The sequence below is a fragment of the Bubalus kerabau genome, chromosome 3 (genome assembly GCF_029407905.1).
Source record: "Bubalus kerabau isolate K-KA32 ecotype Philippines breed swamp buffalo chromosome 3, PCC_UOA_SB_1v2, whole genome shotgun sequence".
NCBI classification, from domain to species: Eukaryota; Metazoa; Chordata; class Mammalia; order Artiodactyla; family Bovidae; genus Bubalus; species Bubalus kerabau.
Genome location: NC_073626.1, coordinates 68,320,952 through 68,336,114, shown reverse-complemented (window position 1 = coordinate 68,336,114; position 15,163 = coordinate 68,320,952). Strand labels below are relative to the sequence as shown.

Here is a 15,163-nt window from a genome sequence, read left to right as displayed (position 1 = left end):
TCAGATGGAGTCTTTATGGCCTACTCTGGCTGGACTGTTTTTACAGCAAATATTCACAAGCATGCATTACCTCTCAAATATTAGGATCTGCAGCTGCTGGTTAACTTCTAAATGGATGCTAAAAACTGAAGTAAGGTCCATACATTTTAAGAATATAAGAAGAAAAGCTAGTGATTTTTCAAATAATTGTATTGCATGTGATAAAATGTCTTATGAGAAAAGATTCTTGCAGAATTTCCGCTTCTCTCTGCATTTGGTTAAATGAAGTGAATCTGTTTAACAAGAATGCATTTTTCAGAAAGAAAAAGACATTTTTCACTTTTCAAAACAATTGTCATTTTTCTCTGTTAGTGAAAGGGCATATAAAAGCTCTAAATATTAAACATATTATGTGATGAATGAGGATTTATCTATAAAAAAAGGAAGGAGAGTCATTTTATATATCTCAAAAGCCTTTGTTTACATAACTTTAGATTTTTATATCAGGATTATATAGGATTTGGGGAATCTGAAAAGGACCTTGAAAGTTACTCAGTTCAGAAACGCAAACAACCACAACAATGTTAACAATATAGCTAACCTTTGAGCACATAGCATTTGCTGGGCCCTGTTTTAAGCTTTACATATGCAATCTTAATCAATCCTCAAAATAACCCTATGATGTAAATATTATTAACTTCATTTGACAGATAAGGGAACTGAGACACAAAATGTTTAACAAATCTACCTGAGGTCATGGAGCAAACAAGTGCAAGAGTCAGTACAAAGGTTGAAGAAACACTTATAAAATTATCCAGGCCAGTTCTATCCATGGAAAGTGTATACAGCTGTTGAGAATGTGATTTGAAGGTGCCAGAAGGTCTACCTAAACACATCACCTTCAACAGTGTGCAACACTGCCTCAAATTCCCACCCGCAGAGAAAGTGCTTTGTGTGAAGACAATCCCTCCAAAAAGTTATATTTTTAAAAAATATTACCTAAGAAGAATTGCCCATTAATGATAGCACAACAAAAATGACACACATTTTAGAGAGATCTGGATGGTAAAAGGAAAAAAGAAAACAAAAGAGCTGTTGACAGTAAACACCATGACAACATATGCTCTTGGTCAACCTTGGCAAAATGGGAGGGGGGTTGTGTGAAGATAATATTTATCCCATTTGACATTGGTTGAATATGGAGATAATCTATCTTAAAATGTCTTCTCACTTTGGAGATACAAACATACTTGATAGTTAAAGCTTTACCATTTGCAATGGTAAAATTTGATTAGCCACAAAAATTATCTATACATAACGTATTTTCCTCACCACTTGCCTTTTGGAATAGAAATTCTTAAGTAAGGGTCCCACATATGGACCCCAATAAATACATTAAATTTCAAATATGTACGGGAGAATGCAAAGCACCCAAAGAGTTCATCAAATTCTCACAAGTATGGTTGGTTCTCCATATCTGTAGGTTCTACATTCACAGATCAACCACGGATCAAAAATATTTGAAGAAAAAAATTTTAGAAAGTTCCAAAAAGGCAAAACTTGACTTTGTTACCATAGTAAAAACTATTTCCATAGTATTTATAGTGTATTAGGTATTAGAAGTAATCTAGAGAAGATTTAAAGTACAGGGGAAGATGTGCACAGGTTATGTGTAAATACTATTCCATTTTACATAGAGTATTTAAGCATCCATGGAGTTTGTTACTCTCGGTGGGGGTTAGGGAGCTGGAACCAATCTCCCCAAGGATAATTATGTATTCATATATGATTCATATCCCCCCAGATAGTTAAATCAACACAAATCAACCTAGCCCAGCTACACTTCCTACATATCACCTGAAATTAGTGCCTGCTGGAGGTGGTCTTTAAGAATGAAAAGAATAGAAGATACAACTGTTTTGAATTATGTGAGCACTCAGGGCTACATTCAAGCTGATGATTTAGAAAGCAAAATATAGTGTGCAAATAGTATGCAAGATAACATTACACACCCCTGATTTGTTAGAATTATCTTTCAGCTTTTCACTGTTTTTGCAACAACGAATCCAACTCTTTAGGACTGAGGTTTTAAGTAAATAATATGCAACAGGGAAGTGAAACAGGTAGGTCAATAAAAATTCTTAGGAAAGGGTTAGGCGCATCGAATGGGCAGTCAATTAATTAAAAATGCTTTTCAAAATGAACAAACTGCCCTGACTTTCTTGGTGAGCTATTACCAAGGTTCTTTTGAGTTCTTAGAGCATTTTCTTTACTCTGTTTAACAACAAACGTGGGCCAATTGCTCTGAGTTAATTGAAAAGGATTGTTTCCTAGTTGCCAAGAAACGGCGCTTTCTTACATTGTGCAGGCCATTATGTGCACAGATCAAGCTTCCTGATTTTTCTTTCAGGGTTTAAGAATATTGGCTGCTGTGATTTAGTCGTCCCTTGAGGAGAGGAGGCAAGTCAAGAAGGATTTCAGGGTGTTGTTCCATTTCAATTTACCAGGTAAGATTTGGATTTATTTGAAAGTGCTATCCTCTCCCTCATGTTTAACTTTTCCTAAATCACTTAAATGCTTTTATGAGTGAATGAGTGAATATGAAATGATGATTTTACTTGGGATCGTTTTCAAGTAAAAGCATGCTAAAATGATTTTTCTTCCAGATGAAGGTTCTGAGGAAAAAGATTTTTTTTAAGAGGTAGCCCTAATAATAGAGGTCTGTGAGACAGGCTCTAGAGTTCATTTCTCATTGATTTCCAAATAGTGGATACATGTAAATGGAGAAGTGAGTGTATTTAGGGTCGAAATTTCTAAAATAATTGTTATGAAAGCAAATATCATTATTTCTATTTGGAGAAAAGATTTCAAATCTGACTGTTTCCAGCTGAGACATGGACTTTATATTTGTGAACTTCAAAAGGAACACTTGTTGATCTTATGTATCAAGTACATAACAAGTAACTTGGTTACTTGTCTCTCTTTTTAAAAAAATCTCTATCTTATCTGTTTTCTGTTGGCTATTTTCCTTATGAGTATGTCGACAAAATAGGGGTCCTTGTACTCATTGTGAGTACATGGACCAAATGTGATACAAACAAAAAATTCACTCTTATTTCTCAGGAAGGAAAATAGCATTTCTTGATTTAAAGTTAGCTGCTCCCAGGCAATGTAACGCTTACCTTGGGTAATAATTTGGGGTAAGTGCTTGACAAGGACTCTGTATTGAGTTTGTTAGGCCAAATTACCTTCTCACTCTTAAAGAGTTCATACTTTCACAAGCCTGCAGGTTGAACTCTGCAACCCTGTGAACTTAAACTTACAGCATCACACAGTTTACATAGACTATATGTTGAAAACAAGCTTTGTCAAATTTGCAGAGGATCCTAGCTGAGTGCTGTTATTGATTCTCTCTTTCAAAGTCATGCTTTGCCTCCTCTTCTCCATGGCTCTGGGTTTCCTAGGGATATATTTCTTTTACAAGGAAGATCATCATCATGGATACAAGTCAGGTCAAATGTTTGTTGTCTCATTAAGTAAGTTTCCATTTGTTCAGAGTTTGAAGACACCTGAGTATAAAGATGACCTGTGCAATAAGGACCCTCACTGATGCTGGAAAGAAAGCAATGCAGCATGCCTTTACCTGATAATATGATTTGGGTTTTCCAGCAGTGAACCAATACTCTGGTTAGGAAACTATTATGTGAAATAATATGAATCATTATCATGAAGTGATGATTGAATATGACATGCAAACCATCCATTTATTTTTAGCTTGTCAAATTGGAATCTCCTTTCTAGAATTTCTATACTTTTTAAAGTAAAGCAATAAATCACAGTATTATCAGTTATCACAAATTCATTACACTGTATATTTTAATTTATGTAGTTGTAAAATTAAGCAGCCCATTTAGATAAGTGCATGGCTATAGTTATGTACACTTGGTGTGACTTAGTACCATTTTTGAAACAGTGTACTTCTTCCCAGGTAAGATGTAAATTTAAAATTTTCATTCTAGCTTACATTTCTTTTTTCATCTTGTTAAAAAGCTCTCTTTGGCCTGAAAATATACTTTTGATATTATTAGTACTATGGTGCTTAATGTACTTCCCCAGTGGCTCAGCAGTGAAGAGCCTGCCTGCAATGCAGGAGACAAGGTTTGATCCCTGGGTCAAGAAGATCCCCTGGAGGAAGGCATAGCAACCCACTCCACTATTCTTGCCTGAAAAATCACATGGACAGCGGAGCTTTGTGGTCTAAAGTACATGGGATCACAAAGAGTTGAACACGACTGAAGCAGCTAAGACATGGTGCTTAAAATATCTATGCTAGTAAAGTTTTTGCCTAGTCATTTTGTATTTATTGGAGCAAGGTGACAGGTGAACATGTGGAATGGGTGGAGTAGAGCAGAACTCAGACTGATACAATATCTGATAGGCAGATTTTTTTTCTCATCTAGCACACCATTTCTTCTCTGTCAGTATAACCAAATGATTGTGACATTAGTAAACTATTAAATATACTTAATAGTGTAACAATAAATCCTGTTTTTATTTGAGTGTTATTTTTTAAACTAAACAAATACTAACTGATACTGATTTGCTTCTTTGTGGATTAAGAATTTTACAAAAAGTATGATGTCCTCCTAAGATGGGATGGGAATAAATCTATAAGATTTTTGTTCAACCTTAATTAAAGACAGACTGAATGGCACTGACAGTTTGCAGATCACAGTGGTTGAAATACCATAAGATGATAGACTTTGAAGGCCACTTATTGATTATTGAGTCTAATGACTTTGAACATTCATTTTGAGGAGTCCTGCTGCTGCTGCTGCTGCTAAGTCGTTTCAGTCGTGTTCGACTCTGTGCGACCCCATAGACGGCAGCCCACCAGGCTCCTAGAGATTCCCAAAAAGCTTTATAACAAGGAGCCTTCTGAAGGTAGGGGGAATACTCATCTGGTGGTGTAGGGAAAACAAACTGAACTCTCAATCTGCCCATGCTTTTCAAGTCTGTCTGCAAGAACATAGATAGCCTAAGAATATTTCACAAACCCTTTGTGGAAATCAAAATTCACTGTATTTTTAGTATCACACTGATCTACAATTCAAGAAACCCAGTCAAGTAGGAGAGTAATTTGACATATACAGTGCAATCAAGGTTTTTGACAGTCAATTCTTCTATTACAGGCACTCAGTATGTCTTTGATCGTTCTAGAATCATTTCAGGGATCCTTACTAAGTAGCTTAGCAATTTTTTAACACCACCTATTTTAAATTATTTTTATAAAAATCTGGATTGTTTACTTTATGGTACAACTTTTAAAACAATTTCAAATGTTTCTAAAAACATTATTGTGCCTTTGATAATTTCCCCTACTCTTGTGATATGAAATTTACCAAATTTTAGAAATCACAATAATGTATAAAGGAATAAAGTACTTTCTTTCTCTCTTACCTAAAAACGGTCTGTAATATTAGAAGATTATTTGTCTGAATGGAGAAGACTATGCAAAATATTTTCATAATGTTAATGGTCCTATTGTTTATCTATACACAATGAGCACCAAAGTTTATCTTGCTGTGATAAGCCACAGGAGATGTTCCTTTCTTTTATTCTTAGTATAGTTTTTTAAACTGGCATTTTAAATTTCTCAGCTGCAGTGATGTGATTTTTGAATCACTCTTATAAATTCCTTTTTCCACGTTTGCTTATAATATAAGTATTTCTAAAACCTGAGAATATTGTCTCTCTTCTTTCCTTCAGAGCAGTTGTTCTCAATTTGGCAATATCTGAAGATATTTTTTGGTTTCCCAAGAAAGGAGGTGTGGCATTCCCTACATTTAGTGGGTAGAGATCAGGGAAGCTGCTAAACATCTCATTACATACAGGACAATCCCTACTGCAAAGAAGTATCAGATTCCAAATGTCAATAATGCTGAGACTGAGAAACGTGGCTTTTCAGGCTTCACAAATCTTATCCTGGCTAAATATATGATTATGGGTTAGAGTTGTTTTCTAAAATCTGAAATCTCATGTGCCTTCATTCCTTTTATTTATAATATTGGCCTCTAGGATCATACCTAATTTTTAATTGAACTTTTTGGAAACTGCTTATTATCTGTTAATCTGCTTTTTGGAATCTGATTATTACAAAATAAATATGACAATGGTCACATTATCTTTAAACTCATGTCATGTCATATTACTAAATAGTGCTGTGTCCAAGTGACTTGTACAATATTTCCCTCGTTGTGAATGAGGGAATAAAGAATAAAGAAGACTCATTAAAGCAAGACAATAATATAATATCATCTGCTTAATTGTTGTGCTCCTGATTTCATGTCTGAAGTTACTTTTCAATAGCCATTCATTCATTCTGTAGATATTTACTGAGCACCTATCATGTTCCAAAAACACTTTTTGTTGAAAATTCAGTGGTAAGTAAGATAAAAATCATATTTTTGCTGTGATTACATTCTAGTGGAAATCAGAAGATCGAAAATCTCCCTTTCTTCAACCACGTTGCAAAAGTCTGTTCATACATTTTTTTCATGTAAACCCTCTGTTTCTTTGGAATTGCCAAGAACCTTTTTACTAATTTTTGAATTTCACTTTCTGGCAGATGTCTCTTGATGTGCATTCTAGAGAAGACTGACTTTTGAAGTAAATTTTGAATGAAGGAAAATATAGTTTGATGAGTTGAAATAATGTTAGTAAGAGAAGTCAATATGGCATTTAGGAAAAAAAGACATAAAAGTAAGGATGGAAAGTTGTGAGTGGAAAGAAGCCAACTGTGCCTGAAATTTATTTTATTCGCTATGCCAAGAAAAAAGGGAAAGGGAAATAAAAGAAAGGGAAAAGAAAAGAAGAAAAAAGTTCCAGGGTAACTGTATCCCAGAGTAATTCATTTCCTTGTGAGGATATTTTTATCCCTGAGGAATTCTTCAGAATTTCTTACCAATGTCATAGTTTATTCCTTAGTAGCCACTGATGAAATTATTGGTTTCTTCTTTAGAGAGGGAATGAGAAGTATAAATGAAGAAAGGTATTAATAATTTTAATAATCTAATCTAGATATTTCTTTTGATTTTACTTTGTAGCTTCTTTCCTTTTCAAATGCTTTTTTTCTCAGTGTATGCATAATTGTTTTCCTAGTACATATAGGAGTTAAAAGTTCTGCTAATATATTAATAAGTGAAAAAAGAGATTTGATACTCTAAAATTCTCACTTTTTAAACCTATCAATCAGTTTCAAGTAATCATTTAGCTTGTGAAGTTTCTGTTTACCAAAAGCTATGATTCTCATTTTCTTCCACTCGTCTGTTTAAAAATAAATTGAGATCATACCCAAGTCAGAGATTATTCGTGTAAAAATTCCAAAGAAACAATATAAATGCGGCTACAAAAATGTTTAACAATTAAGTGAGTATGTTTTCTAGAGTTTACTGAAAATGAGAGCAATTCTAATACTATGCCTTTATAATTGGTTTTCTAGCAATGAATTTGAAAAGAATATATTTTTAAAATTTTTATGTTAAAAGTCGTAGTGGTACTGACAGATTACAGTGAAATTGCCTATGTTGTGTGAGCGAAAAAAGGAGGAATCTTTTCATCTTTGTTCAGGACCCAACTTTGTCATCGATTAAGGCACTGAATTGGGCAAGAATCTAGACTGTCTCAATATAAACTCAGTAAAAACACTTATCTTATAGTGTCATTCAGAGAAGGCAATGGCACCCCACTCCAGTACTCTTGCCTGGAAAATCCCATGGGCGGAGGAGTCTGGTGGGCTGCAGTCCATGGGGTCGCGAAGAGTCAGACACGACTGAGCGACTTCATTTTCACTTTTCACTTTCATGCATTGGAGAAGGAAATGGCAACCCACTCCAGTGTTCTTGCCTGGAGAATCCCAGGGACGGGGAAGCCTGATGGGCTGCCGTCTATGGGGTCACACAGAGTCGGATACTACTGATGCGACTTAGCAGCAGCAGCAGCATAGTGTCATTATGGAAACTAAATGAGATATTACAATTTAGTACTTATCAAAGAGAAATTAAGTGGTAATATGATGTTCCCCTTTCTTTATAACTCCTAGACTATCATAATTCATTTCATAGAAAAGATTGTAAAGGGAACTTAATGATCATCTAGTTTGTTACACATCTGATTCTTAAATTGTTTATGTTTCCCTGGTCACTAGCCTGTGTTTTATTACTCTAATAAAGTAAGAGTTACCTTCTGAGACAACAGACATTTATAAATATTAATATTGAAACATTTTCACTTTTATAGGTCAAGCAGCCCAATCAAAATTGGCAAATTTCATATGTTCCAACCTAATACATATAATATAAAAAGCAAATCTTTTTTCCCAAAATACAGTTTTCTATGATAAAGTCTGACTTAAAAATGCTAGAATGTAAATATAGTTTTATAAACTGCTTTTTAAAAAAATTATTAAAAGACACTACTAAAAATATAATTCAATCCTTAAGAACTTTGAGCCAGGACTGACAGGCTAGTCCGTGGGCCAAATTCAGCCTGTCCTGTGGTTTTGTGCAGCCCATGCGGTAAGAATTGTTTTTACATTTTTAAACAGTTGAAAAAAATTCAAAGAAAGATAATACTTTGTGACATATGAAAATTAAATGAAATTCAAATGTCAGGGTCCATAAATAAAGTTTTCTTGGAACAACCCATGCTCACTCATTTACATATTGTCTTAGGCTGCTATTGTTCTGCAAAGACACAGTCGAATATTTGCAATATAGGTGTTATGGCTTAAAAAGCATCCAATATTTATTATCTGGCCCTTTACAGAAAAAAGTTAGACTATCCCTGTCTTAGAGTCCAGCTGTCTACATTCAAATTCAGTTTTCACTCCTTGGCTCTGTGATTTAGATAAGTTATTTAATCTTTGTGAGCCTTGGTTTCCACATTTTAAAATAGCCATCCTTACAGCACTTACGTCATAGGATAATTACTAGTACTTAGTACATCATAAGTATTCTCAAAATGTTAGTACATTATTAATATTCTTCCAGGTGAAAAACTATAAATGATTGAGGGGAAAAAAACAAACAAACAATCTATAGAAACTTGAAAAGCACAGATAGATGACAATTGTTGCATCACTGTATCAGATATAGCTAATGTAGCCACAGAAATGATTTTAATATTTACATCTCACTCATACCACATGGACCATTTCAAGTTAAAAATATTTTAAGTTTCTAAATTTGCAAATGCTAAGCTGCAAAGTAGGGGCTGTTTTCTCCCTGGGACAATGAACATCTGCTGAAACAATTTGTCCAACAGAACATTTGCCTCTGCTGGCCTTTTTTTTTTTTTTTTTTAAGAAATGGAAAAAGGATCATTGTTTAACTTAAATCCTTCTCAGCTTCTAGACCAAGAAACAATTTCTCTCAGGACTAGATGTTTCTAGGATTTGGAAAAGTAAAGGGGCCTCAGTTTCCCCATCCCCTCATTTTCAAGTAAGGGTAAGCAGAATTTTACTTCAAGTACTATATTCATGCTTCCTTCTTGTTTAAAAGACCACAGGCTTTTCTAGATGATTTAAGATTTCTGTAGTGGATTGAGCTCCACAGCACTTTCTAGTCTGAGAGAGACTCGGGGGTGGAGTAGTGGTTATCACACAGCAGAAAAGAGGTCAAGCTTTAAATGAGAAAGGTTTTTAAGAAGTAGCTCAGATCTATTACTTTCCGTATGCACAGTTAGAGAGGTCTGAGAGAAAGATGATCCAAAATCTTGGAAATAAATAAAATGCTCCTAAAGCTAAAATCCAATAGCATCCCAGAGATAATGGATGGTTAGGTAGAACTGCTGATAAACTTCAGGTCTAAGGTGTAACAGTCAGCTTACCTCTCCAGCTTCTCTGCATTTGTTCTCCCAGGGAAGGCGGAAGAGCGGAAGCTTCAAGCACTCAGCTTTATAACGCATACTTAAGCAGGCAGTGAACAATAACTATTAGAGTTCTCTAGGTAAACCAGGTTGAATTAAAGATGCTTCTTTTGTTACTCACTTTTAAGTAGAGCTTCTGGTCCTTGGAGATTACACCAAGAGTAATGAGTCATATCTGAAATGAGGAAGGGAAAGTGTCAAATTTCACATTGATTCATAAGAGTAAGCATGAAAAGTTGTTCACAGTATTTCAATGGGGGCAGGGAGACACAGAGGGAGTCCAGAGAATCAAATACTTGAGCACTGGAGAGTTTCTATTTGCTATAAAAGATTGAGGAGCCTCGCTGTTTTCAAATAGAGGACTCTATCACATATAAATTAGTCCTGAATTTTTAAAAAATTTATTGTGATATAGTTGATTTGCAATGTTCTGTTAATTTTTGCTACACAGCAAAGTAATTCAGTTTTATATATATATGTGTGTGTGTGTGTGTGTGCATGCGTATGTGCGTGTGAATGCGTGCTCAGTCACTTCAGTCATGTCCAAGTCTTTGTCGCCCTATGGACCGTAGCCCACCAAGCTGCTCTGTCCATGGGATTCTCCAGGCACGGATACTAGCGTGGGTTGCCAGGCCCTCCTCCAGGGGATCTTCCTGGTCCAGGGATTGAACCTGTGTCTCCTGACTTGGTAGGCAGGTTCTTTACCTCTAGTGCCACCTGGAAAGCCTACGTATACATGTATGTATATGTATGTTCTCCGTCATATTCTTCTCCATTATAGTTTATTGTAGGATATTGAATATAGTTTCCTACTCCTGATTTTTTGTTTCCTAATTATTATGTTTGTTTATAAAATGGTCAAGTAAGTAATGAAAAAGAAAATTTTTTAGCTACCACGTCAAAAATATTTTGTCACCTGCTATATATTTTGCCAACCAGTTAAAATCTGCAGCAGTCTTTAGTACAAAGCCTTAAGATGACTGTGGGATGGGGGGAAATTTTCCTCTGTTAGAATCTTTTGGATGATAGTCAAACACTTCTGTAATTTCCTTCACCATTTTTAGCTCCTTTTGTCATCAATTTATTTCAAGCATGCCTCTGGAATGTCAAGAAAATGCCAGATATTATTTTGAATGTTGGATTTTCATATCATATTAGGCTAAACTTGTTCCTAGAGACTTCAGAAATAAAGGTAGAGTGCTTCTTTCTTACCTTTTAGCAAAATGGAAAACTTAAATTAAGACCCCATGGAGCTTTTGGTCAGTCTCCTACCCGTGAAAGTAGATTAGAAAGGAATTTTTAATCCTCTGGCAGTAACAGACATACTTTGTGGGGGGGGGGAGGAGGAGGAATTGAGTAGAAGGAAAACCAGAAGCTAGGCTTGTCGCTTAAGTTATCAAATGATCCAAATATTTGGTCCAAAGCCAATGACTTCACTGGAGTTACTTTACTCTGAATATTGGCATTTGAGTACTCCTCAATTAAACCTTTTAGAATAATGATTCGGCAATACTTCGGAAATGGTTGTCAGTCGAGTAAGTCTACAATTAGAAATGCTATCATTTTTGGATGCTGTGACTCCCTGATACAAGTACGTGAAGTTTGCTGTGCAGGCACCAATAGGGAAAGAATGGTAGAGCATCTACTCCATACTAAAATCATTCAAAATAGATGGTCCTTCAATCGAAGGTTTCCGAGGGATTTGTTATGTATGACTAGGCTCCTAACAGTAAAAACGGCTTGCTTGTCTTTCTGATCAAGACTTGCTTGCCTTTCTTGATTCTGATCAAGAATCACTGCAATATCAAATGAATGGTGAATTCTTTCCTAAGAGGCTTATGAGTAATTCAGGTCCCTACCAGCATTCCAAGAACAAGATTCTTTTTGGTTACCAAGATTTTAAGTGTGATTTTGACCCAAAGCCTTAAAATCAAAGCACATATGCTGTGTCTCACTTAATCTGTGGACCACTTCCCTTTTCATTCCTCTGGATTTTTTTCCCCATCTTTATTATATCAAGAAACAATAAGTATTTTTAGTAGGCTCACCTGAATTAACATTTTATAGGGCTAACATATTTGAACTAACAACCACACACACAAAAATAATTTACAGGGAAAACTCTTCCTGCTCGGTATTTTCTAGCTCTTATCCCATTATTTTTAGCTTTGTGATCTTGGGCAAGTCATTTAAATTCTCTGGATCTTAGTTTCCTCTTCTGTGTAAAATAAGAACATGAACCTAGATGACTGAAAGAGTCTGTTTTAGCTACAACAGTCTATAAGCCAATCTTTAAGCAAAACTGTGACCTTTATCATGAAGAAAGGACAGTGGGAGGGAAACGCGAGAGGAATTTTCTCTCATTTCTCCCACTCCCACAAATGCTGCAAATGGCTGATGATGGAGACTCAAAACTTTACTAGGTATGTTAATCATCTGGGTAAAGTGTGTACAAATCTTTTGAAGCTGAAGGGGTGAGAGAGTTTAAGCTACAATCTTTTATTATTCTCATTTTTGACTGACTTCAAGACTTGAAACCTGTTGTATTTTAGAATACGGAATAACATAGCAGGTGTTAATTTCTTGGGAAATAATGGCTAATTGAAAATAATAGTTAACATTAATATTGACATCTTCTTTCTAATTAGTAAAATAAAACTTTTCATTATCCTCCCATTTTTCTTTGTGATAAACGTGGTTACTCCTACAAATGCCCAATATTTCTTTTATTAGAAAGAAGGGATTTCCTTTGCTGAAATTTTCCCAAAAAGTCCAGAATACTTATACTCTAGGGAAAAAATATTGCTAAAAATTTACTTTTAATGATTTCATTCCATACATGCAAATAGACTCTTATAGAGTCTAACTCTTTATCTACAGCATTAAGGGTCTGAGAGGAGGAGAATATGTTATTAGTGAACCATCTATTACTCTTCTTGAGATTTCTTCAAATGGCAGAGAGAACTAAAACTATGAGAAAACTACTGGAGAGGTCTAATTATAATAATAAAACATCCAATTTTGGTTAGACAATGTAATTAACAGACTGGGGAAAGGAGCCAAAATAAAAGGACTAGTTATGTTTCATTTCCTGAATTGTTATTTCCAAAAACAGAGACATTTTGTTCACTTCCCATTTTGTGGAGCTATTGCAAAAATGTTCTGCCACCATACATCTTAGAGATAGTGACTCTTACTTAAAAGTTGTATGTGGAAAGTCTATGGTTTCATGTGAAAGATCTAGGAACATATCTTTTCTATAAGATGATGTTAGGAACCAGCCTTGGTGACAAGCTAAACCTTTCAAAGATAAAAAAACTAACTTCATTTTAACTATCACTGGTTAGTATGTCAGGCTAATTAAGGTTAGGCTAGCTCGGTGATACACTGACCATTACTAACCACTGCACATAACTGCCTGGACAGATAACAGATAACAGTGGCCAACTACAATGCTTCTGTTTGTACTTTTCTTTCACTGCTGAAAAAGTAAATAAATTTAATTTAAAATTTTCCACAGAATCTAAAAAACTTGATGTACTAAAAGTTTTTAAATTGATCCATTATCATAGAACCAAAATAGTGTAGTTTTATACCTTTTATTGGTACAATATACAACTCAGAAGAACAAACACGTGCAACTTACAACTTTAAAAAACCTTCATTTTACAGTTTTTTTTCCTGGTGTATTCTATTAGATCCTTTTTAAAAATTAAAAGTACTGTGCTACACATTGCGGTGATCTCAACAGGAGGAGAAAACAATTATTTTTCATCAGAGTTCCTGGTGGTAACAACAGAGACCGCCAGTAATTTGCTAGTATACTCATGTCTCCATGAAAATCATGAATGAAGGACATGATTTTTAAAAAATAACTCCTGAGGATAATTTGCAGGTACATAATTTAACTTCTAAATTGCTCTGTTTCAAGGATGACTCTGCAGAGAATAGTTGAAACAATAAGAAAATAAACTTTAAAATGTTATATAAGACATTCAATGTATTTTCCTTCAAAATATATTTCACTGACTTAATAGATATTCCAGGTAGGAAAGCACTGGTTTTATACTGGAATTTAGACATTTTCATTAGTTCAGAAGTCTTCATTAAGAAAAACCTGTCTTGTTGAAGCACTGAGTCATAAGATTAAAAATGGTCCAATATTATTTTCTATTCCAGACAATATTATCTTTTGTGTTCCCAACGCTCAACTCATCCACCTAACTGGTACATCACACATGTGAAATAGCTTCTTTAGTACTCTGAACCATTAGCCGTGCGTCCAAGATAACCTATGTTCACAAATAGAGAAATACTCACATTTTTGCATAGAAACGAAGAATGAGGAAATTCAGCAGTTAGATTTATGAATACATGATTTAAAAGATTCTCATTTAGCTATTTATACATGTATCAGCAGCATGGAGGTCCTGGTCACCCCCTTCACTCAGAGTAGCCTACAATAGTTGACTGGAAATGGCACTGCTTCTGCCCCTACCCTGGGTCTCACATATAGTGTGAAACATAATTTTCTTGGGGTTTTTCTGCTGCCACCCCGCCTGCTACCCTACTTCCCAATAGATGTGGTAAAGGTCAGGGGGTTCATCCTCCCCACTTTACTCTTTCAGTTCCTACTACTGCTGAATTATCTCTTTCACATCCTTCCTCTTCTATCCATTCTGCATCAGTTCAGTTCAGTTTAGTCGCTCAGTCATGTCCAACAATTTGCAACCCCATGGACTGCAGCACACCAGGCCTCCCTGTCCAACACCAACTCCCGGAGTTTACTCAAACTCATGTCCATTGAGTCGGTGATGCTATCCAACCATCTCATCCTCTGTCATCCCCTTCTCCTCTCATCTTCAACTGTTCCCAGCATCAGGGTCTTTTCCAATGAGTCAGCTCTTCGTATCAGGTGGCCAAAGTATTGGAGTTTCAACTTCAACATCAGTCCTTCGAATGAACACGCAGGACTGATCTCCTTTAGGATGGACGGGTTGGATCTCCTTGCAGTCCAAGGGACTCTCAAGAGTCTTCTCCAACAGCACAGTTCAAAAGCATCAATTCTTTGGTGCTCAGCTTTCTTTATAGTCCAACTCTCATATCCATACATGACTACTGGAAAAACCATAGCCTTGACTAGATGGACCTTTGTTGGCAAAGTAATGTCTCTGCTTTTGAATATGCTGTCTAAGTTGGTCATAACTTCTTTCCAAGGAGTAAGCATCTTTTTATTTTATGGCTGCAATCACCATCT

General features: G+C 35.3%; 1 protein-coding gene across 6 annotated transcripts in view; it reads left to right on the top strand.

Moving 5' to 3' along the window:
* Nucleotides 1-1,886: 1,886 nt before the first annotated feature.
* The window catches only part of ITPRID2 (ITPR interacting domain containing 2), a 97,560-nt gene continuing 84,283 nt past the window's right edge, over nt 1,887-15,163 (top strand). For 2 of the 6 annotated variants that reach the window (XM_055572018.1, XM_055572019.1), the window contains exons 1-2: nt 1,912-2,102; nt 2,390-2,486. The gene's annotated coding sequence lies outside the window, so the exon portion shown is untranslated. Of the gene's footprint in view, nt 2,103-2,389; nt 2,487-15,163 lie in introns of all 6 variants that reach the window. The other 4 variants (XM_055572014.1, XM_055572015.1, XM_055572021.1 and 1 more) reach the window with 3 other exon arrangements.